Here is an 18,564-nt window from a genome sequence, read left to right as displayed (position 1 = left end):
CAGTGACAGATGTGTAAAAGCACAAAATTTAACTTTAGAAGGGAGAAGGGCAAAGGTGCATGAGAAGAGGCGTTGTTTTTGTTGTTTGGCAGGAGGCCATGGAGCAAGGTTTTGCAGAAAACAAATAAGTTGTCCAGTATGCTCAAGGACACATTTTGCTATTTTGTGTCCTACTATTCAACCTCGTCCACAAGATAACGACAAGCAAGAAGAGAAAACAGTACCAGTTACGACTATGGCTACTCAGAATAGAAGTCATGTTTTACTACAAACCATAATGGTGAAACTCATTGGTTCAAAAGGGAGTTTTAATGCGAGAGTATTAATCGATAGTGGGGCACAGCGAAGCTACGTAAAAGAAGATGTCGCGCAGAGTGTAGGAGCAATGTTTGTGGAAACGGAGTATTTAGCACAAGCAGTTTTTGGAGGATCCATTACACCTGCTAGAACAATAAATAAATACAAATTTATGCTACAGTCTTTAAACAGTACAACAACTCAAGAAATCGAAGCATTGGGACAGAAGACAATTTGTGAATATATTCCCAAATTAAATAGCGGTCCGTGGTTACGTGAGTTATCCGACAAGAATATTTGGATTAATGATATGACGAGCGAGAACACTGATGTGGAGATAATTATTGGTTGCGATTACTACGGTAGTATTGTGTTCGGAAAAGCAGTGAGGCTCGAATGCGGACTAACAGCAATGGAGACCATTTTTGGATGGACAGTTCTTGGTGAAATTAAAAATAATTTTGTTTCAGAAGGGTGGCAATGGCTGTCTCATGTTTAGCTTTGAGTAATGTTGATGTTTCAGATTTGTGGAGGTTAGAACTTTTAGGTATTACTGATCCAATTGAGGTACAGTCAAGGGAAGAGAGAGAACGTATATATGTTATGAGCAGTTTTTAAAAACTATTCAAAGAGATGCTGAAGGGCGATATGTGGTGAGTTTACCTTGGATTAACGATAAAATTTCAATGCCTGATAATTTTAAAATTGCTGAAAAACATTTGTCCAAGTTAACTCAAAAATTGAAATTGTCTAATCAATTTAAAGTTTACCACAACATGTTTGTGGAATGGGAAGGGGAAGATTTAATGAAAAAGTGTTTGATGGGGACATGAAGGGATATTACTTGCCCCATAGACCCGTATTTAAAGTAGAAAGCACGACGACACCGGTTAGACCCGTGTTTGACGCTTCAGCGGGAAATCCTTCTTTAAATGATCATTTGGAAAAAGGGCCTAATTTTTTGCAGCTTATTCCTTCCTTAATTTTCAAATAAAAGTCAGATGACACCAAAGAAATGCAGGTGTACAGACATAAAAGAGTTGTGTTTGGAATAAATTGCAGTCCTTTTTTATTAAATGCAGTAATTGCTTATCATTTAGACAATATTGCACCATGGTGGGGAGGATGGTGGGAGCGTATGATTCAATTAATAAAAAAATTATTGGTGCGAGTATTAGGTAGATCATTGTTACATTATTAAGAATTGCTCACTGTTCTTTGCGATGTGGAATCGACTATTAATGATTGTCCAGACGTCCACTCACTTACATGTCGGAAGACATTGACGATTTGAAACCATTATCGCCCTCGATGTTTTTACGGGACAACCCCACTAGTCAAGTAATTGATATAGACAAGGTAGAAATTACAAATTTTAATAAAAGAGGTAGATATCAAGCTAGGTTGAAGGCAGACCTTAGAAGTAGGTTCCGAAAGGAATATTTGAGTCTGTTAGTGCAACGTTCAAACGAGAAGGGAGGAGTTAAGCCGAAAATGGGAGATGTTGTTATTGTAGGAAATGATGGGACTAAGAGAGGAAATTGGCCTCTTGCTCTTATCATAGGAATGTATCCCGGGTCCGATGGGGTGACTAGAGTGGTTAGATTGCGTACTGCTTAAGGGGAATTGGTTAGACCAGTTCAACGGTGTTATCCCTTAGAAGGTGGGGAATCTATACCTTCATCAAATGTTAAACCTAATGATAGGGTAACTGAAGTCGTGAGACAGCCTGTCGCTGAAGTATGCCATGAAAAAAAAGGAAAGTATTTTGGTCCCCATAAGACAGACTCGAGGAGGTCGTGCAGTAAAGCCCCCTGTGCGACTTGGTTTATAAGTACATTTATGTATTTTTTTGTAATATTTCATGTTTAATTCTTGTAAAATGAAAGGTGGGAGTATGTGGCAACACATACGAGTAGAAGATCTCATTATTCATTATTTGTTGTTAAGATGGCCATAATTTGTTGCTAAGCGAGTTGCCAAGTAAATAATGTAATGTCAGAATAATAAAAATAAAATACAACGATCAAGTCAAGAAGCGTATTTTTATTGAATAAGAGTGGTTTTTACGGGTAGTAGAATCCATTCTCAACAGATACTGATACATTGCCTTACGGTTTACAGTCTGAACGATTGAACGATTGGTGTAACTATATGAAAAATATAAGTAAAAATTATGGAATGAAAGGTGCTAGGTTAAATTTACACCCAGGGAGAAAGGGGTAAAGGTTGACAAAAGCCAGCAGAATTAATAAATCACCGGGCTATAGCAAAACGTTCAACAACTCTTGAACTTTTACTAGGTAGTTCTGCCAACTTCAAACGGTTTCAAAAAGTGGCAACCCTCTGCAAAGTAAATCAAGTTACATTTCCCTGTTTCTTCTTTTATAAAATGTTTTATCATTTGTCCAGGGTCTTGAACGATCACATATCGGAATTCGTACTTGTGGAAATTGGTTGTAATTTTTATACCCGTATATAAAAGATATTAAATCCAAATCCAGCTGCTTAATTAAATATAAATATGAATTGCGTTCAAAAAAATACTTACTTGCTATTTCAGTGCTTTTCCTCCACTTTTTAGCATTAGACATAATATCGCCATGGCATTCTAAAAAAGAACCTAATAAGGTTATTGTTACTGTTTCATTCAATAACATCAGAAGAGAACGAGTGCTCCGAATGATATTAAGCAATAAAGAAGGTTTCAATCAAATACTCTCAATTACAAATGAAAATTCAACGAGCTGGAACGTTACTGAATCAATCTCAACGCAATATAATTTTATTGTAAAGTTTCCACGATTTAATTTAAACAAAAATTCGGTTATTTACATTCCGTATTGGATCCCCAAATTACTTGGTGAATTCGACATTATTAAAAACTACATGCAGGTTCCATTTGAAAGTCATTCCCCGCTAATCCTCTTATGGCCGACTGCCACTTTAGCAACTGATGTGGGATTATCCCTTCTGAACGATCCCGTGTTGTGGTTAGAGCTGCGGTATGTGATAATTACTGTGTTTCTATTCTCTACATCACTCAAGTGCATTGACTACTTGAACTTAATTGAGTAAAAGTATTTCTCTCGTTTTATTAATTATCTTAACATTCTCCGATAAGGCCTCGTGATTAATGGACGAATTTATACGCATCAATTTCGGGCATTGTTTCAAAGTGGTAGACAGTAGTGACTGGGTATTTTCCAATACACAGGCAACCGTGTAATTTATTATTAAGGATGTCTTTGCGGCCAGATGTGTACTTTTTTATGCTAAGTATCATAAATTTTAATTAAACAAAAAGATAAAACGTCGAATAAATCATTGCGCAAGACAATTCGTTACCGAGAAATTTCTGCAATCCTCTATTTGGAGACGTATTACGTTACGTTCTTTAAATTGTAACCATATATGGGTGCGCGTTGCAATTCTGTTTTTGGGGAATATTGTTATGCCAACGTATTAACAAAATAAGCAAAATAGTTATTTACATATGAGTATGGTAAATCAAGGTTTACGTTAACGAGTGAGATGTTTACTGCCGAAGCGTAGCTGAGGCAGGAATTTCGAAACGAGTAACGTTAACTGATTTAACATACAAATAATGTAAAACATTTTATTTCATACTGCTCTTTTTTCTATTAAAATGCCATACAATTTTTGATTAGAACGTGTATGCGTTCAATTGAAAGCAAAAGTCGATCACTTGATTTGTTTGATCTGACAGTAGTTTGACACATTAATACATAGGTTTAGATGGATGTCAATTGATGTTACTGGGCAACATTTCCAGTCTGTTAAAAATTTTCAGTCTGGTAAAATACGATTTACCAGACTCAAATCAGTCTGGGAAAGCGGCGATTACTAGATAGTATGAAATAAAATCATTTTAAACTACAATAAAAGTTGGAATTACGTGTTTATATTAGAATGACCAGTGTATTTCACAAAATATAGGTTCTTGATGCAGAGTTGTGCGTTATTTAAAAATTACAACCAAAAATCTTTAGTGAAAAGGTTTTTCTTTTTGTTTTCAGAGTATCTGTCAATCGAAATTGTGGTAGGTTACGTTTACATTGCGACACAAGTTTGACAACGTTTTCATTACTTTATCGCGTTTTGCTAACGTTAGCCAATAAAAAGCCGTTAGTTTCATAACGAATAAAATTGAAGCATAACTTCCGTAAGTCTCACTGGGATATATCCTGTACTAAAAAGGCCATCGGGTTTACCAAGAAACAGTAGACAACGTATTTCTAATCTTTTTCGTTATTTTGAACGAGAACGTGAGAGTGGTCCACTTTTACCAGTCGCAGAAGTAAGAGAGGGGAGTAGTTGCTTTAGTAAGATAAGAATTTGTATACGTAACAAGTTTCATTTTCAAACAATCCTCGCAGAGACACTGTATATACAGTTTTTCATAAGAATTGGAATCAAGAAGTACCTGTCTATCTGCTTTAAATAAATGAAAGATAGATAATGGGAAATTTTCGAAACGAAATGATCTTTTGCTTGAATTGCAAAAGTATATCATTCATCTGCATCTAAAATAATTTGTGGTGTGAATGTTACATCAGGAATTGTTTCACAGATCCCGTCAATTGTAATAGTCAGTTGAATTGGTACCCAATATACAGGATGTACCAAAAAGAATACCTGCTCTGTCCCTTTATACGTCTTAAATTACAAAACAAAAACAATTACAACCCACTAAATTGTTGAACAATTTTAACGTATAAGTACAACTACAACTAAAATTAAATAAAACTCTCTCTAAACCAAAATGATATAAAATATCAGCATATTTCATGCCAAATGCAATTATTGATTATAACAAAAGTGTACTTATTTCGGAAATTTTAAAGTCGGGAAACATTTGTCTTTGATTTCTGTTTATCCTTTGGTGAGTTTCCTGCTTTGTTTATTTTGAAATTCTCTTAACTTCTTTAATAAGAATTTTATAAGCGCTCCAAAGATTTAAAATCGAGTATATTTTTGTTACTCTATTTTCGAGAGGACTTGATTTTTTCCAGAGGCGTTTCCAAAAGTTCCAAAAGCTCCAAAACTAAAATACTAGGAATTGGTCTCGGAATTAGTGCAAGTTTATGTGTATGCTATGCTATTTTGAGTGCATAATTGCATGCGTACTTAGTAATCATATTCTCCAGTGCATAGAAATTGGATCTCTATTGAATTAACTCTCCTGAGTTTAAGAAACATTTTTATTTTATAAACACCTAGGTACATGCAGGTTTTTCTGAAACTACTTTAGAAACAACTACTTTCGTCTCTAGAAAGGGGGGAAGAAAATGTCATTTACCTCTCTAGTGATAAAAGTAAAAAACAATTGCTACGTTAATCTTAATAATGACGATAATTTTTCAATTTTAATTGTTGTTTCAGAAAAAAATATGTGTACAACTTGAGAAGAAAGTGTTTTTCTCCTCTAGTTCAATTGACACACGAGCATATAGGCAGTGTAAGTATCAAACTTTAAACTCAAGTTGAAAAACTCCACTTTTTTCTTTAGATCTAGGTACAAATAACTATTGTTGCACATGACGGAAAAAACATATGCATTGAAAACGTAACATCTACAACATTGGTAAGCAACGTAACTTGCTGTACGCCGAGTAATTAATCGCCGTAAATCAAAACGAGGATTTGTGTTAATGAAATGAGGTGACGACCGAAGTTCGTTCGTAGATCATAATTACATAAATTCCTGAAAAATCATTCTTTTTCAGAGGAATCCTTAATTAAAATCTGCAAACACAGTATTTTTGACATTATCAGAGGCGGCCGCACGCAGATCCACCCTCTTAATAAATGTCTCAACTAATCTCCATAAATACCCAAATAATGTCAACCCCTTTACGTGATAAATTGAAACAATTTTATAAAATAAACCGAAAATTTTAATTAGAAAGCTTTAAAATTACGAAATCCCCCATTTTATTACCAATAAAGCAAAAACCGCGAGTTAAACCTAGTAATAAACCGAAAATATACCAAAGAGGCCATAATTCTTTCGTCAGATGAACTTATGTTCAAGTATGTGAACAATGTTTGAATAACGCGAGGAAATGAGAAACCGGGAAGCACCGCGCAGTAAATATCTCTTAAATTGTTTAACACGTTCTAAAGTGCTTGTTGTTATAAAAATAGAATCAATCCATGCCTAAACGGCTCGTTAAAATATTTAAAGCATGCGAAATGAAGTTCGAGCGACAAGAATTAATAGGTAAGTTCGGGGAAAGTTGGAAAAGTTTTACAAATATTTGTGATTAATGCATATCTTTATAGCCTTTCTGCTCTACTCAACAATATTCACGAGATATGTATTGCTGTTTTCTTTTTTTTAAATAAACGTTCTCGAATGCGACCGAAAAGTTTTAAGTAAATATTCTCCTTAAACAGTAAATTTTCTGAGTAAATCTTGAAATATTTACTCGAAAATTTAAAACTTTAAGCTTTGTTTGTAAATCCTTCAGAAGAAAACTCTTTCCTGGTCATATTTTATAAGATTAACAAGAAAACGAAATTAGGGCTTTAGATACCCAACGCGCCGGTTATTGAAATTTCTTATTTATATTTCGGCCATTCTTGATCGTAATGTCATCAGGACGAGAAAGTTTCCCTACTAAATTTTAATTAAAAACTTTAATGAAAGCATAGATTTAAAAGATATTAAAACAGGCTTAGGGAAAAACTGGACGTAAAGTAGCTGAGATATCTACTGCACGATACTTAATTTTTTATGCAGTTCGCTATTAAACTGCAGTGCATATTCCAATTGTTTCTGGATTGCGGCGAGTTCTGCCATTGAAATTCGGCTTACATACTTTTAAACTTTTTATGGAGAATAATGTAAATGCATTGTCCTACGCGCAAAGTGATAACGAAACATTGTACAGAACGACTACAATTTTCCATTGAAGTTTGTCCAAATCAGGAAGATGGTCCCTTCATTTTGGATGAATCGCCATTTGTAAGTTGCTACTTGTTTTTGGATCAGAAAGGCACTGAAGATTCACGAAATTGTTTAAGCAAGATCTAATGAAATCATTAAAAATGAAAAAAAAACAACGGAATTAGCAAAATGTGGAATTCACGAGCAGGACTCGAAAAGTTCTGAGCATTTGATTAAAGGGGAGGTGCTTCAAAGCTCTGTCCTGGGCCCGATACTATTTTTGATCTTTGTTATAACGACCTTCTCTCTGGTAAACTTTGAATTTTTACAAAATCACTCGTGCTGTGAAATTATGGGAACACAAATTAGATTCATAGTAATAACTGTTATAATTGCAAATGACCATTTCCTTAATTTCTCCGATTTCCCACTCAAATGGATACATGAATAGACGCAGAATTTTACAATCTACAAACAATTTATTTACAACTTTGCTGTAAAATAATTAGGGGGGAGAATATTTCAATATAAAGGAAATACCATTGAAATCCCTATGGTGCGTAAACCGTTTCTACACCCTGTATACATACGTCGCGGCACCTATTTCGAGAAAATTCCACTGAAATTATCACTAGTTGCAATTTCCGGTAAAATAATGATTTAATTAGTTCTTATTTAATAAATGTTATTGACTGAGAATTGTATATCCATTAATTGACCTTAGATTTTTGACTGTCAGTTTCCCTACCTAAATTGCCGTGACATCAATCAAAAGGTCCAAAGACCATTTGGACAAAACCTTTTTAGCGCATTTCAAAATAATAAAAAAATGCGCTATTGTGGCCACTTTGTCCGTCCGTCCGTCCGTCCGCTCGTTTTGAGACGCTACTAGTGTTTTATCTTAAGAGCTATTGTTCTACTTTTTTCGCTATTTGGTTCGTTATGGTATCGAGTCTTCCACCAAGGAAGGAATTTTTTCTGTACCGCTTACAAAAAAAGTTATTGTAAAAAAAACAAAAAACCGTGTTCCATAATTTTACACTTTTGCCGTTTATTAACGATCCTAGAGATCGTTTATAATTTTGCATTGCTGTCTGTCGTCTGCCTGTTGGTCTGTCCGTCTGTTCCTTTGTCTATCTGTCCGTCTATCTGTCCGTATGAACGATAACTTTGTTGAGAAATGTCCGATCGCTCTTACATCTCCGTTAGTTATGAACTGAATTGCATGAAATTCAATATGGGCATAGCTTTAGCCATATAATACGCAATGTCAAAAGTTGAGTCGAATCGATTCAAAATTCACAGTGCCCTTTTCGCATCTCGACCATGTAACGTGGTCAAGGACGCAGAGTAAACGGGGCACAAAATAAGTCAGGGAAGCAAGGAACAAATAGCCCTAATCACGGCTGCGGCTGCTCATGAAGAGACCAGGCGGGTAATAGATAAAATTTAAGGCGCCACTAATTTTTATTTTTCCCAGTTAGGGATCCGTGCTCCAAAATTAGAAATTAGCCCTCCGATGGTCGAGGAAGTTAGGGCTCAAAAGAAGGGGAGAAATACGACAATTAATGGAAGCATAACATATTTAATTTCGCCTGGGACGTAAAACAAACTATAGGTATAACAAAATTGTGACTCAAAAAAAAGAATTGATAATAAAAGCAAACTGTTTGCGTTAGGGTTTTTTTTTAGGGGAAGACAATAATCTAGGGGAGGAAGAAGGGATGGGGGCTAGGTAGGAATTATGGTATAAAGGGTAACACTCAATGAAAATATAGATAAGTATAAGTACTAAGATAATGGGTTACTGCTTATTGTGAGATCTCACATTACATACGGGCAGTGGGGTTACCTTTCTTGATTTTTAATTTATTTAGTTATGTATTTATTTACTTGGGGAGTGATTGGGGGGGGGGGCGAAGCAAAAGGGGAGCTATAACAAACAATTTGCGAACTCAATACAATACTTGCAGTTTCTATTGGCGGAGTCCAGCAGGCGACGTTAAGGGTAGTTATATAGAGAGAAGGGGACGGTAAAGAGCAAGGGGAAAATAGGATGAAGAATAGAGGAACGAAACTTAAGCGGTAGAGGAAATACTGAATGGAAAAGGAACAATTAATTAGGGGAACGGAAACGGGGTAAACGGCGTCTTCAATTGTCTTCAGATCCAGCTGATGGTGTCGTCTAGGGGCTGCTTACATTAAGGTAGTAGGTAGACGCCGTACAGTAATTAAATTACAGAAAAGAAGGCCCTAAAAGGGGAACGAAAAATAATGACATGCAAAACGACAAACAAACCAACAAAAAAAATACTCACAAGGTGGTGGAGGCCTTAAGGAAGAGTCATCCGGTGTGCGACGAACTACAGAGAGTTAAATACAATTCTACAAAAAAATACAGGATGTACAAAAAAAAATTAACACAAGGGGGTACTTACAAACGATGAAACGGAAACGCACACCGAAAGATTATAAAAAAGATAATCGTAGACCAATACGGCGTGTTTTACGAGATCGCTAAATCCCCAAAATATGGGCGGCTCGATATAATAAAAACTTCTCCGAGCTTCTGGAGATCTCAATAAAAAGAGGCTAAATCCCAATTAAGCTTGGATAAAAATTTGGAAAACTTTTGCACCTCATGCACGCACAGCAAAAACGATAAGTATTAGAATGGCCTCCGGAAATAATAAAAAGGAAGACGATCACGCAATCAAGGACGAAATTTGGGGAAAAATCAAAAAGTAACGTAAAGCGGGAAAAATTAATACAATACACAAACGATAGAGGACGCTACAGAGGAAACCAAAGAAGCGACACAGAACGTAGAAAGCAGGTGAAAGATAAATGAGCAGAAAATCATAAGGAAAAGATTAAAGAGCCAACAGAAATAGGACGAGGGTAAAAACGGCATCACAGATACAAAAAAAAATATACGGCGAATTCCAAACGTAGCTTACAGTCCTAAAAGAAATAAAATGAATACTATAGAATGGTACGCCACTGGTATACAACCACCAACGAAACCCAAACAAAAATCCCTAATTCTAAAACTAAATATAAATCCTAACCTAAAATAAAATCAAAATAAAACTTATAAAGGGGTTTCGAAGGCGACAAAACTAACGACAAACTGAACGAAAAAAAAAGGAACGTAACAACCATTTATAAACCGAATTGCAAACTTTTTTAATTATAAAAGTATTTAAATGAAATTTTATACATAGCCACTTGGAATAAAAGCAAATTTAACGCCAATTTCAAAATTTGGTTTTGCGCATGCGCAGTGCCAACTTTCTTATTTATGGAGGGATATAAATGAAATTTGATACATAGCCACTTGGAACAATAGAAAATCTATCGCTATCTTTCATATTTGTGGCCGGATTTTTACAATTTTAACAAAAGTTGCATCTCACAAATAGGAAATGAATGCAAGTTGAAATGCGCTTTATGTAAATCGTTTACGATTACTTTTTAACTTGTTTAATTTGACCTTACCTTCAATAATTCTTAGCTTGGTTTTTCTGACTGCCCATTAAAAAAAAACACAGAGGTACATAAGTGCTGTTTCTTTTAATTTGAGTTGTTTTAACTATAAGATGCCATTGTCAAATGAACATAGTGCTTACAATTTGTACTATAATTGGCAATCTAGTTATAACTGAATGACTGAATCCAAGATGGACGTTAAAAAATCGTTTACTATTACGGACGAAGCGAAAACTTATTTCCCCTCAAGATTTGTTTAACGTGTAAAACATATTAAAGCAATTTACTCACTGGGAAACTTTGTTCTAAAAGCATTCGACCCTTGTACATTTTTATGCGGTATAATTACTACTTGTTTTTAGAAGTTTAGGCAAGTTGAGGATGGGGATTATCTCGTACAAGGGATCGGTGGTATGTTGCGCGAATTTCCTTCTTTCCTTTTGGTATTGCCCTTACACCTAACTTAAATAGTTAGTGAAATACTGCATGTGTAAGTTATAGAAATGCGAACAACGTTATCTGTTTTGTGTCAAAGTGACAAGAGCTTGATTTGATTAAGAATCGCAAGCAAAGTGACGTTTGGTAACAATTTACTGTACACCAACTTCGGTGAATATTAAATGAATGATTTGATATGTATCTAGAGTATCTAGGATGAAATATGAAGTGAACTGAGGCTAATGTATACGGAAGCCACTCAAATTCAATTTGGTCGGAACCGTAATTTATTGTGCAAACAGTTATACTAGATTAGCAACAATAAATAGATTTATAAATCTGAAATAAAAAAATAAATTTTATTTCGCTGATAGCTTGACAGGCAATTTTCCCAAGTTAGTTTCCCAGCAATATAACAAAATTTTAGTGATTATTCATCTATTCTTGACAGGTCTAAAGCGAACCATTAATCTGAAAAACATATTTTTTAAAAGGAACATGTTTTAGTCATGAAAAATGTTGGAACGTAGAATTATACGCTGACCGATTTGCGATTTCTCTCGCGCTCAAACCAGATAGTTCGCAACTTTAATTCCGACTTGCAATCGTGTTATGACTATGAGTTTTAATGTGCTTAAATTAGACGAACCTTCAACGCATAATTACTCATGAAACAGAGGGTGGAAGTTTAATTAAACCAAGAGTAACGTGTTCGTGATGGTGAATATCGTGCTACTTCAAATGTCTTGTGGAAGTGATGTGAGCTTGACGTGGGCAAGCACTTAATGAAGAATTTTAGTAAATGTTTGAAATTAAATTGGTTGCCTGCACTACAAAAAATTGAGATCATGTTCTTGACACGATTCAATCACAAATGTTTTGTGGGATAGTAATTTTGTTGAAAATTTGAGAAGACTGCGGTTTGGCAACTATGTTCAGTTCAATATTGGGTGGTTTATTTCATTCATTTTCGGTAGATTTTGAACTAAAAGGTGCTGTGCGGTTCATGGAACGGATGTTTTACTAAGAATTGTTGAATTAACTAGGCAATTTACACTCGTTAAACTTTAATTTCATGATCCTTTGAGCCCATGTTGAGCAATCGCGTGTTTCTAACAGAAAAGATACGACGTTGTAAGTCCATACAGAAACTTCTTTATGAAAGGGTCATCCTTGTGCACACAAATCCTCTAAAGTATAGTTTATAACAATTTAATCCCCCAACTTCGTCCTCGTCGTAACAAGGCAATTTTAATTGAATATAAAAAGGATTTTCCTTGAGGGTTAATCTATCAGAAAATATGTACCTACGAAAAGTTTAGAAACAAACTTTCCATAGAACAACTTTGTTTAAAATGACTTCCAAATCCTAGGAGGTCGTGTTTTCGGCACATAATTCTCGATTAACTAGGTCCTCCCAAACGGCCTAAGAGCTACTCGTTTGTTTCACACTAAAAGCAAAAGCGTGTATTGTTCGTGCAGGATTCGGCAAGCACATGTACTCGTTTGTTACCACCAAAAGAACGTACTACGATCACGGGCCTTAAACACTACTTTATTTTAGAAGTCACGTACGAACAGAACACAACTACCGCAGTTTTATCCTGTTATTACTTTTTATTATCGGTTTCAGTAAAGCGAGACAAATATAGTATTATTTTCTTATCTGGACCTAATAGGGTGTAAAATGAACCGAATCAGAAAAGTTATTTAAGTGAAAGGGTTTTCATTTTTATGAAATATTTCTAGGCGATTTTCCGCCTGCGAACGTGCATGTTCCCAATTCTAATGTGTGCCTAATCTTTACTAGTCCCTGCTAAACGTTTAGTGTCAGATTAATGGAGCGATTGTTTCCAGAATGCTACCTTGTGTTAGTCGCTTTTCAATCACTTGATTTCCCTCCGGACAAATTCGAAGCGCCGTGCGTGCGCTCAGGTGTGTAGATTGCTCCCAGGATATTTGCAATACGTAGTTTCTAAAAATATGTGCATTCTCCTTCGGTACAATCATGGCCACGCTGAGAATTGCCAATTTATTAGCATTTCCTCTTTGTAATACGCAAAAAAATGCGATAAACAGTAAAATAAAATGAAACGTATTTGGAGTAGCGCCAGTAAGCGTATTACGTGCGAAAAGTTTAAACGGAAGTAAGTAGGTAAATAAATTAAAAACAGTTGCCCGTTCGCGAGCTTAAAACAAAAGTGCCCTCGGTAACTTTGTTTTCTAATTTTAAGTAGTTTTAAAAGTTTTCTAAAAAGTTGTTACGGTGCATTAGCTTTGCTGTCGCAGATTTATTCATTGTAAAAAAAAACATGAAAATGCCCTAAAAATTATAGCGGTACATCAGCACTTAGCGTCCACCAAATGAGCCCTTCTGTAATCTATTTGCGTTTGGTGGCCCTCTTGAAACCCAATCCTAAAGCTGCATTTCTAGTAATTATTCGCGTCATTAAAGCAGTTCCACCAGTATGAAATAAAATTTCTTATTTCATGCAAAAGGAGTTGAACTTAAAATTTAGAATTTCTACGTAAAGCTGCTGCTTCGTTAATTAAATTGACTATTATTTTTTCGACGGCTAGCTCAATATATCCAAACCGTTCCTTGACTTCTTTCGCTATGTCGATAGATGAAACAAGCCTTATCTAATGGCTGAAAGATGGCAGAGGACGTAGCAGGACCTTGGTGGTCTGCACAGGGGTGAGTTGATAGAGTACTGTCGAAATAGTGGGCTTCCTCTTGTGGTTGGCTGTGGTGCAAACGCACACAATGTAGCGAGGGGTAGCACGGACACGAACTCGAGGAGCGACCACTTTCCGGAGTACTTGCAAACTACTGATTTGCATGTTTTAAATCAGGGAGCAACCCCTACCTTTGTCACAGCGCGGAGGCAAGAGATTATCTATCTGACTTTAGACTCCTTTTCAATAGCTCATATGATCACGAGTTGGAGAGTTTCTGATGAACCGGCGCATTCTATGGCAGGAAGTCAAAAACTTCGTAAGTTTGTTTTTAAAGACAAAAAATGGAGACACTGAGGTTTCCATGCGGCAAATATACGTCAACCACGGATGAGGCACCCACATGTCTCTTGGAAACACACTTTCCAGGCTCTATATGGACCATGCAACTTCAGAGCTACACATAGCTATCGTAGGGGTAGCTCTGGCAACGGTTCTAGATATCAAGGATGCGTTTAAAAACACCACGTTCGACTCAATTAGTAAGGCTGCTGAATGCTTTGGAAATGTATCCTTTTATACCACAATTTTAACTATATATTGAAAATCAATTCGAAACTTTAAATGAATTTTATATGCACTTTCTTTTGCACATTATTTTTTTGCAAATAGGTAGGTGCTAGGATCTTTTAACGTAATCTAAATTGAAATAACCATTTCCTTATGAATGTCCGATAACCAGTTTCCACGATAGGAGTTTACTTCATGATAAGCTACGAAATGTAATACTATAATATCCACCCGATCGCCGCCATCTTGACATCAAGCAATTAAAGAACAAAAGCCTATACAAACTGAATACGCAGGATAATTTACTTACCTCTGGGGGAAAAATTTAATACAAACTTAACACCACCACAATTTCGGAATGTGTTGGTAGAGTGGCAAGCAAACATATAATTAAGCAATAATAATAAAATAAAAACCTAAAACAGTGGAGCATAAAATCAACAATGAATCAGTACAGCAGTAATTAAAATTTCGTCCACTTATGTTGCTCCCTTTTCTTCCTTTGTTGATGACCCTTTCCTTTGAATGCGATTACCATGCGTTCTAAGTTTTATTTTTATTTTTCCATTTCTTTAGTCTTTAATTCTATTTTTATTTTGTGCAGCTCATCACTAGCTTTTAACCTCTCGTTTTGGATGTTAGGCACCTAAAATCCTCTCCTCATTTACTCTTTCATTTGCCCGATTTATAAGATCTAATCCAGTCCTTTTTCGGGAATGCTACCATATAGTTTCATTTTCTGGAGAGTTTTCCAGCGGATATTTTCTCAATCTCACAATTGAGAAGTGAAATGTAAGTTATGCGTAGAAATGTGACCAATAAGCACAAGAAAAGTTAGATTGGCAGAGAAACAGTGAAACTTTCGTTTTACATTGAGATGTAAGTAAAAGTTTTTTAATGCGCGAATAAAAATTGAGACGCTGATTAAAAATTAAATCCTCGTTATTTTGGGTAACAGATTATGTGGAGGTCTACCTTCAAGATGATGAAAAAACTTTTTAAATGGACCTGCATCAAGACGTTGTTCGCTGTAAAGGAACTGACTAATTAATTACGCCACTTTAATAATATATCTACTAATCATTTTCTCCAAGTCCCATCTTCCTAAAGTCATAAATGTAAAAGTTATGGGCCACTGCTGGTCGTTGCGGGTTGTAAATAAAAACGCCATTTACATCGACTTTTTAATCTAGATAAGAAGCGCATCATAAATTGTTTATTAGAGGGAAAACTCGAGATTTATGAACTAAAATGTAATGTGTATTAGTTATACTCGAATTACATAACACCGCGAGTGTTCCGTTCAATTAGCACAGCAAGATGCGTATCCAGCAGCGAAACGAATGGCGTTCCGGGGGTTGATCCACAAAAGCACTACATTATAATACCGATATTTGAATACCGTCAGGCGTAGGAGATGAAATTAGTCTAGATATCGAACCTTTCTTTTATATTTAATGATCGTCCCGATTGATATTAATGGTTTATAGCTAAGTCATAAATTGGGAGAGGTTTTAAACGCTTTTAGAACACGATCCATTATGTACGCGCGCATAAATTAGATTCAAACGTTGGTTCTAAACTTTCTACAGATATTTTCCATGACGTGGTTGACACGTTAATTAAAATTAATTTTCCTCAACGGAATGAATGAGATATGGTTTTCCTGGGCTTATACAAATGTGCCTCTCAAAATGGCAACAAGCTTGAACAAAAAATTGCTGTCATCTCAATCTGAAATGAAAACAAAGCTCCCATGTAAAATATGGATCTGGAAATGAATGTTGAATGTACCCAATGTGCAAATTCTTTTAGGGGAAATATTTTGGAGGTGAGAATTCAAGAGCAAGGGTACATACGAATTAACCTGTAATTGTGTTGGGGCGAATCTACCAACAGCCAATTTTTGGGACAAGTGTCTCACCTGGGTGTGCGTTATATTCTGCGCGAATATTTAACAGCGTGGAAATGCAGTGAAGAAATTCCAGTTTTATTATTTATCAATAAATGAATTTGTGCAATATGCGTATATAACTGCCTCTTCTATAGCCACCATAAGGATTTTAAAAAGCACTCCACTTTACTGGGTTGGTCAAATCCAGGTATCATTTTATTAGAGCCTTGTATGAAAAGTTGTTTAAAGAAATTACAAACAAAATCTCCCGATAATGAAAGTACAAGAATCCCAATAAAGTTTTAATAATAATTTGACCTTTATTGATGGAATCGCTGACGTTCCAAGATTAATGAAGCTAACACTCTTTAATGACTTTCAAAATTTAAATTGGTACAATTCCTTGAAGAGAAATAATCCACTAATTACTAACATGAATGACCCATTGACCCAATTTCTCCTCTCGAACCGCTGTTTGCTGCATTTAACTCATCCCCAAGGTGCTCAGTCCTTAGCTCAGTTCTTAGACGACAATCTTTCGAAGAGAATTTGATCGATTTATCCCAAGTTGAAGACTTTTCCTGTATATTTCTGAGGATACAACCTGGATATATCGCTGGGCTCTCTACTACTCAAGAAGGCAGTTTTTTGGGCCACTGAGAGGATTCTTTTAATCGAGTATATTCCAAAAGGAACTACAATGGCTAAGATGTCCACAAAGACAAATCTTAAGAACTTAAAAAGTATTATGCCCGAAAAGACACCCCACAATATGTTAAGAAAAACTCTGATTCTGCACAGTAATGGACGAATGGGGTTTTTAGAATCTTAATATACATAAGTATAGCAAATGTCATTTTTGTGATAGTTTTTCCCGTGGAAATACTATCAGGCAACTGCTTAGGAAGGTTATTTTCAAGAATCTTGAGTTTTCGAGCGTCTAGTTCTTTCGATTCGTGGTATATACGATGTAACTATCTAAGTATTCTGCACATTTTTAACATTATTTCGCCAAAAAGCATAAAACATTATTTATTAGTTGCAGATAATAATATCCCACAAAATGTTTATTAATATCAATCTATTTTCCTACGTATGAAATGCTGAAACCTCTCAAGAAAATTACCGACGAACTTATAATGGTATAGGTAGTAAAGCGTTTGTCTCCTTTCTGATAATAATCGTCTTACGTACCATATGGTAGAATAAACACTAGTACTTAACTCGAACATAATGCTTTATAGAAACATAAAATGAATCCTAACCGTTTAACGTGTTTCTAGCAGCCAATATTTACCCCGTTAAGAATTCGAAAGAATGAACCCGTAGAAAGTTTTATAATGGGGAGATAAATTTAAACTGCGGTAGGTAAAAAAGGGTTAAAAAACCTCGTACGGGATTTATAATTACGAGTTGACATGTATACACAAAAATATGACACTGTACTTTCTGTTAAGTTTACTTAATCATTCATCAACGTGTTTACCACATGAGAGACTCTTGGAGGCGCCGCCGCCGTTTATGTCAAATTCGTGTTCTCCCGAAACAAAGAGAGGAAGTTTTCTTTTAGCTATGCGTTGGGCGATAACTGGCGACGTGGTATGAACTTAAACAGCTGGAAATCATCGGTCACAGGAATTGGAATGAGTGATTAGCGCGATTGACGTTAAGGTGAATTCTGCTGCTCTCGCGACGTCTCCATAAATAAAGTAAAAAGTCTGGAAACGTAGAGCAGTCAAGGATAATTTACACGGGAGTTAAAGGAAGTAGACTCCTAATAAATTATTAAGAATCGGCACTTTGAATAAACTACTGCAAAATGTAAGACTGGTTTTATGGGGCTTCACGTAACTTGAAGTGCGAAAATAATTCTCTTTGGAGTAGAAATGGCGCCAGTAATGCCAACTTTGCGTCAATAATAAATTTCACTCTACTTGAATTGTAAAAATGACCTAATTTCCATATTTTTAAAATATATCAAATTGTACCTTTAGTTACGCGGACTGTTTCATCTGGAAGATTGTTTTTCAAAGTTAATGACAACAGCTTTTATTGAGCAATAACTGCTTTACTACTTCGACATGTACGGACTCTTATAGCTGGGTGTACATTTTTTATTAATGCATTTAAAATGGAATGGAATGGAAATAATTTATGACGAAGTCATTACATGTAGCTTGGATGTTTTATAGTGTAGTATTCGGGGAAAACTTGCTTCACTTGCTATTATTACAGGCACTCCTGTAATGGTTAAGGTAAACATCGAAAGATGCGAGTG

This window comes from Photinus pyralis, unplaced genomic scaffold, assembly GCF_008802855.1.
Source record: "Photinus pyralis isolate 1611_PpyrPB1 unplaced genomic scaffold, Ppyr1.3 Ppyr1.4_LG6, whole genome shotgun sequence".
Lineage (NCBI taxonomy): Eukaryota > Metazoa > Arthropoda > Insecta > Coleoptera > Lampyridae > Photinus > Photinus pyralis.
Note: the sequence above shows the minus strand (reverse complement) of the source record.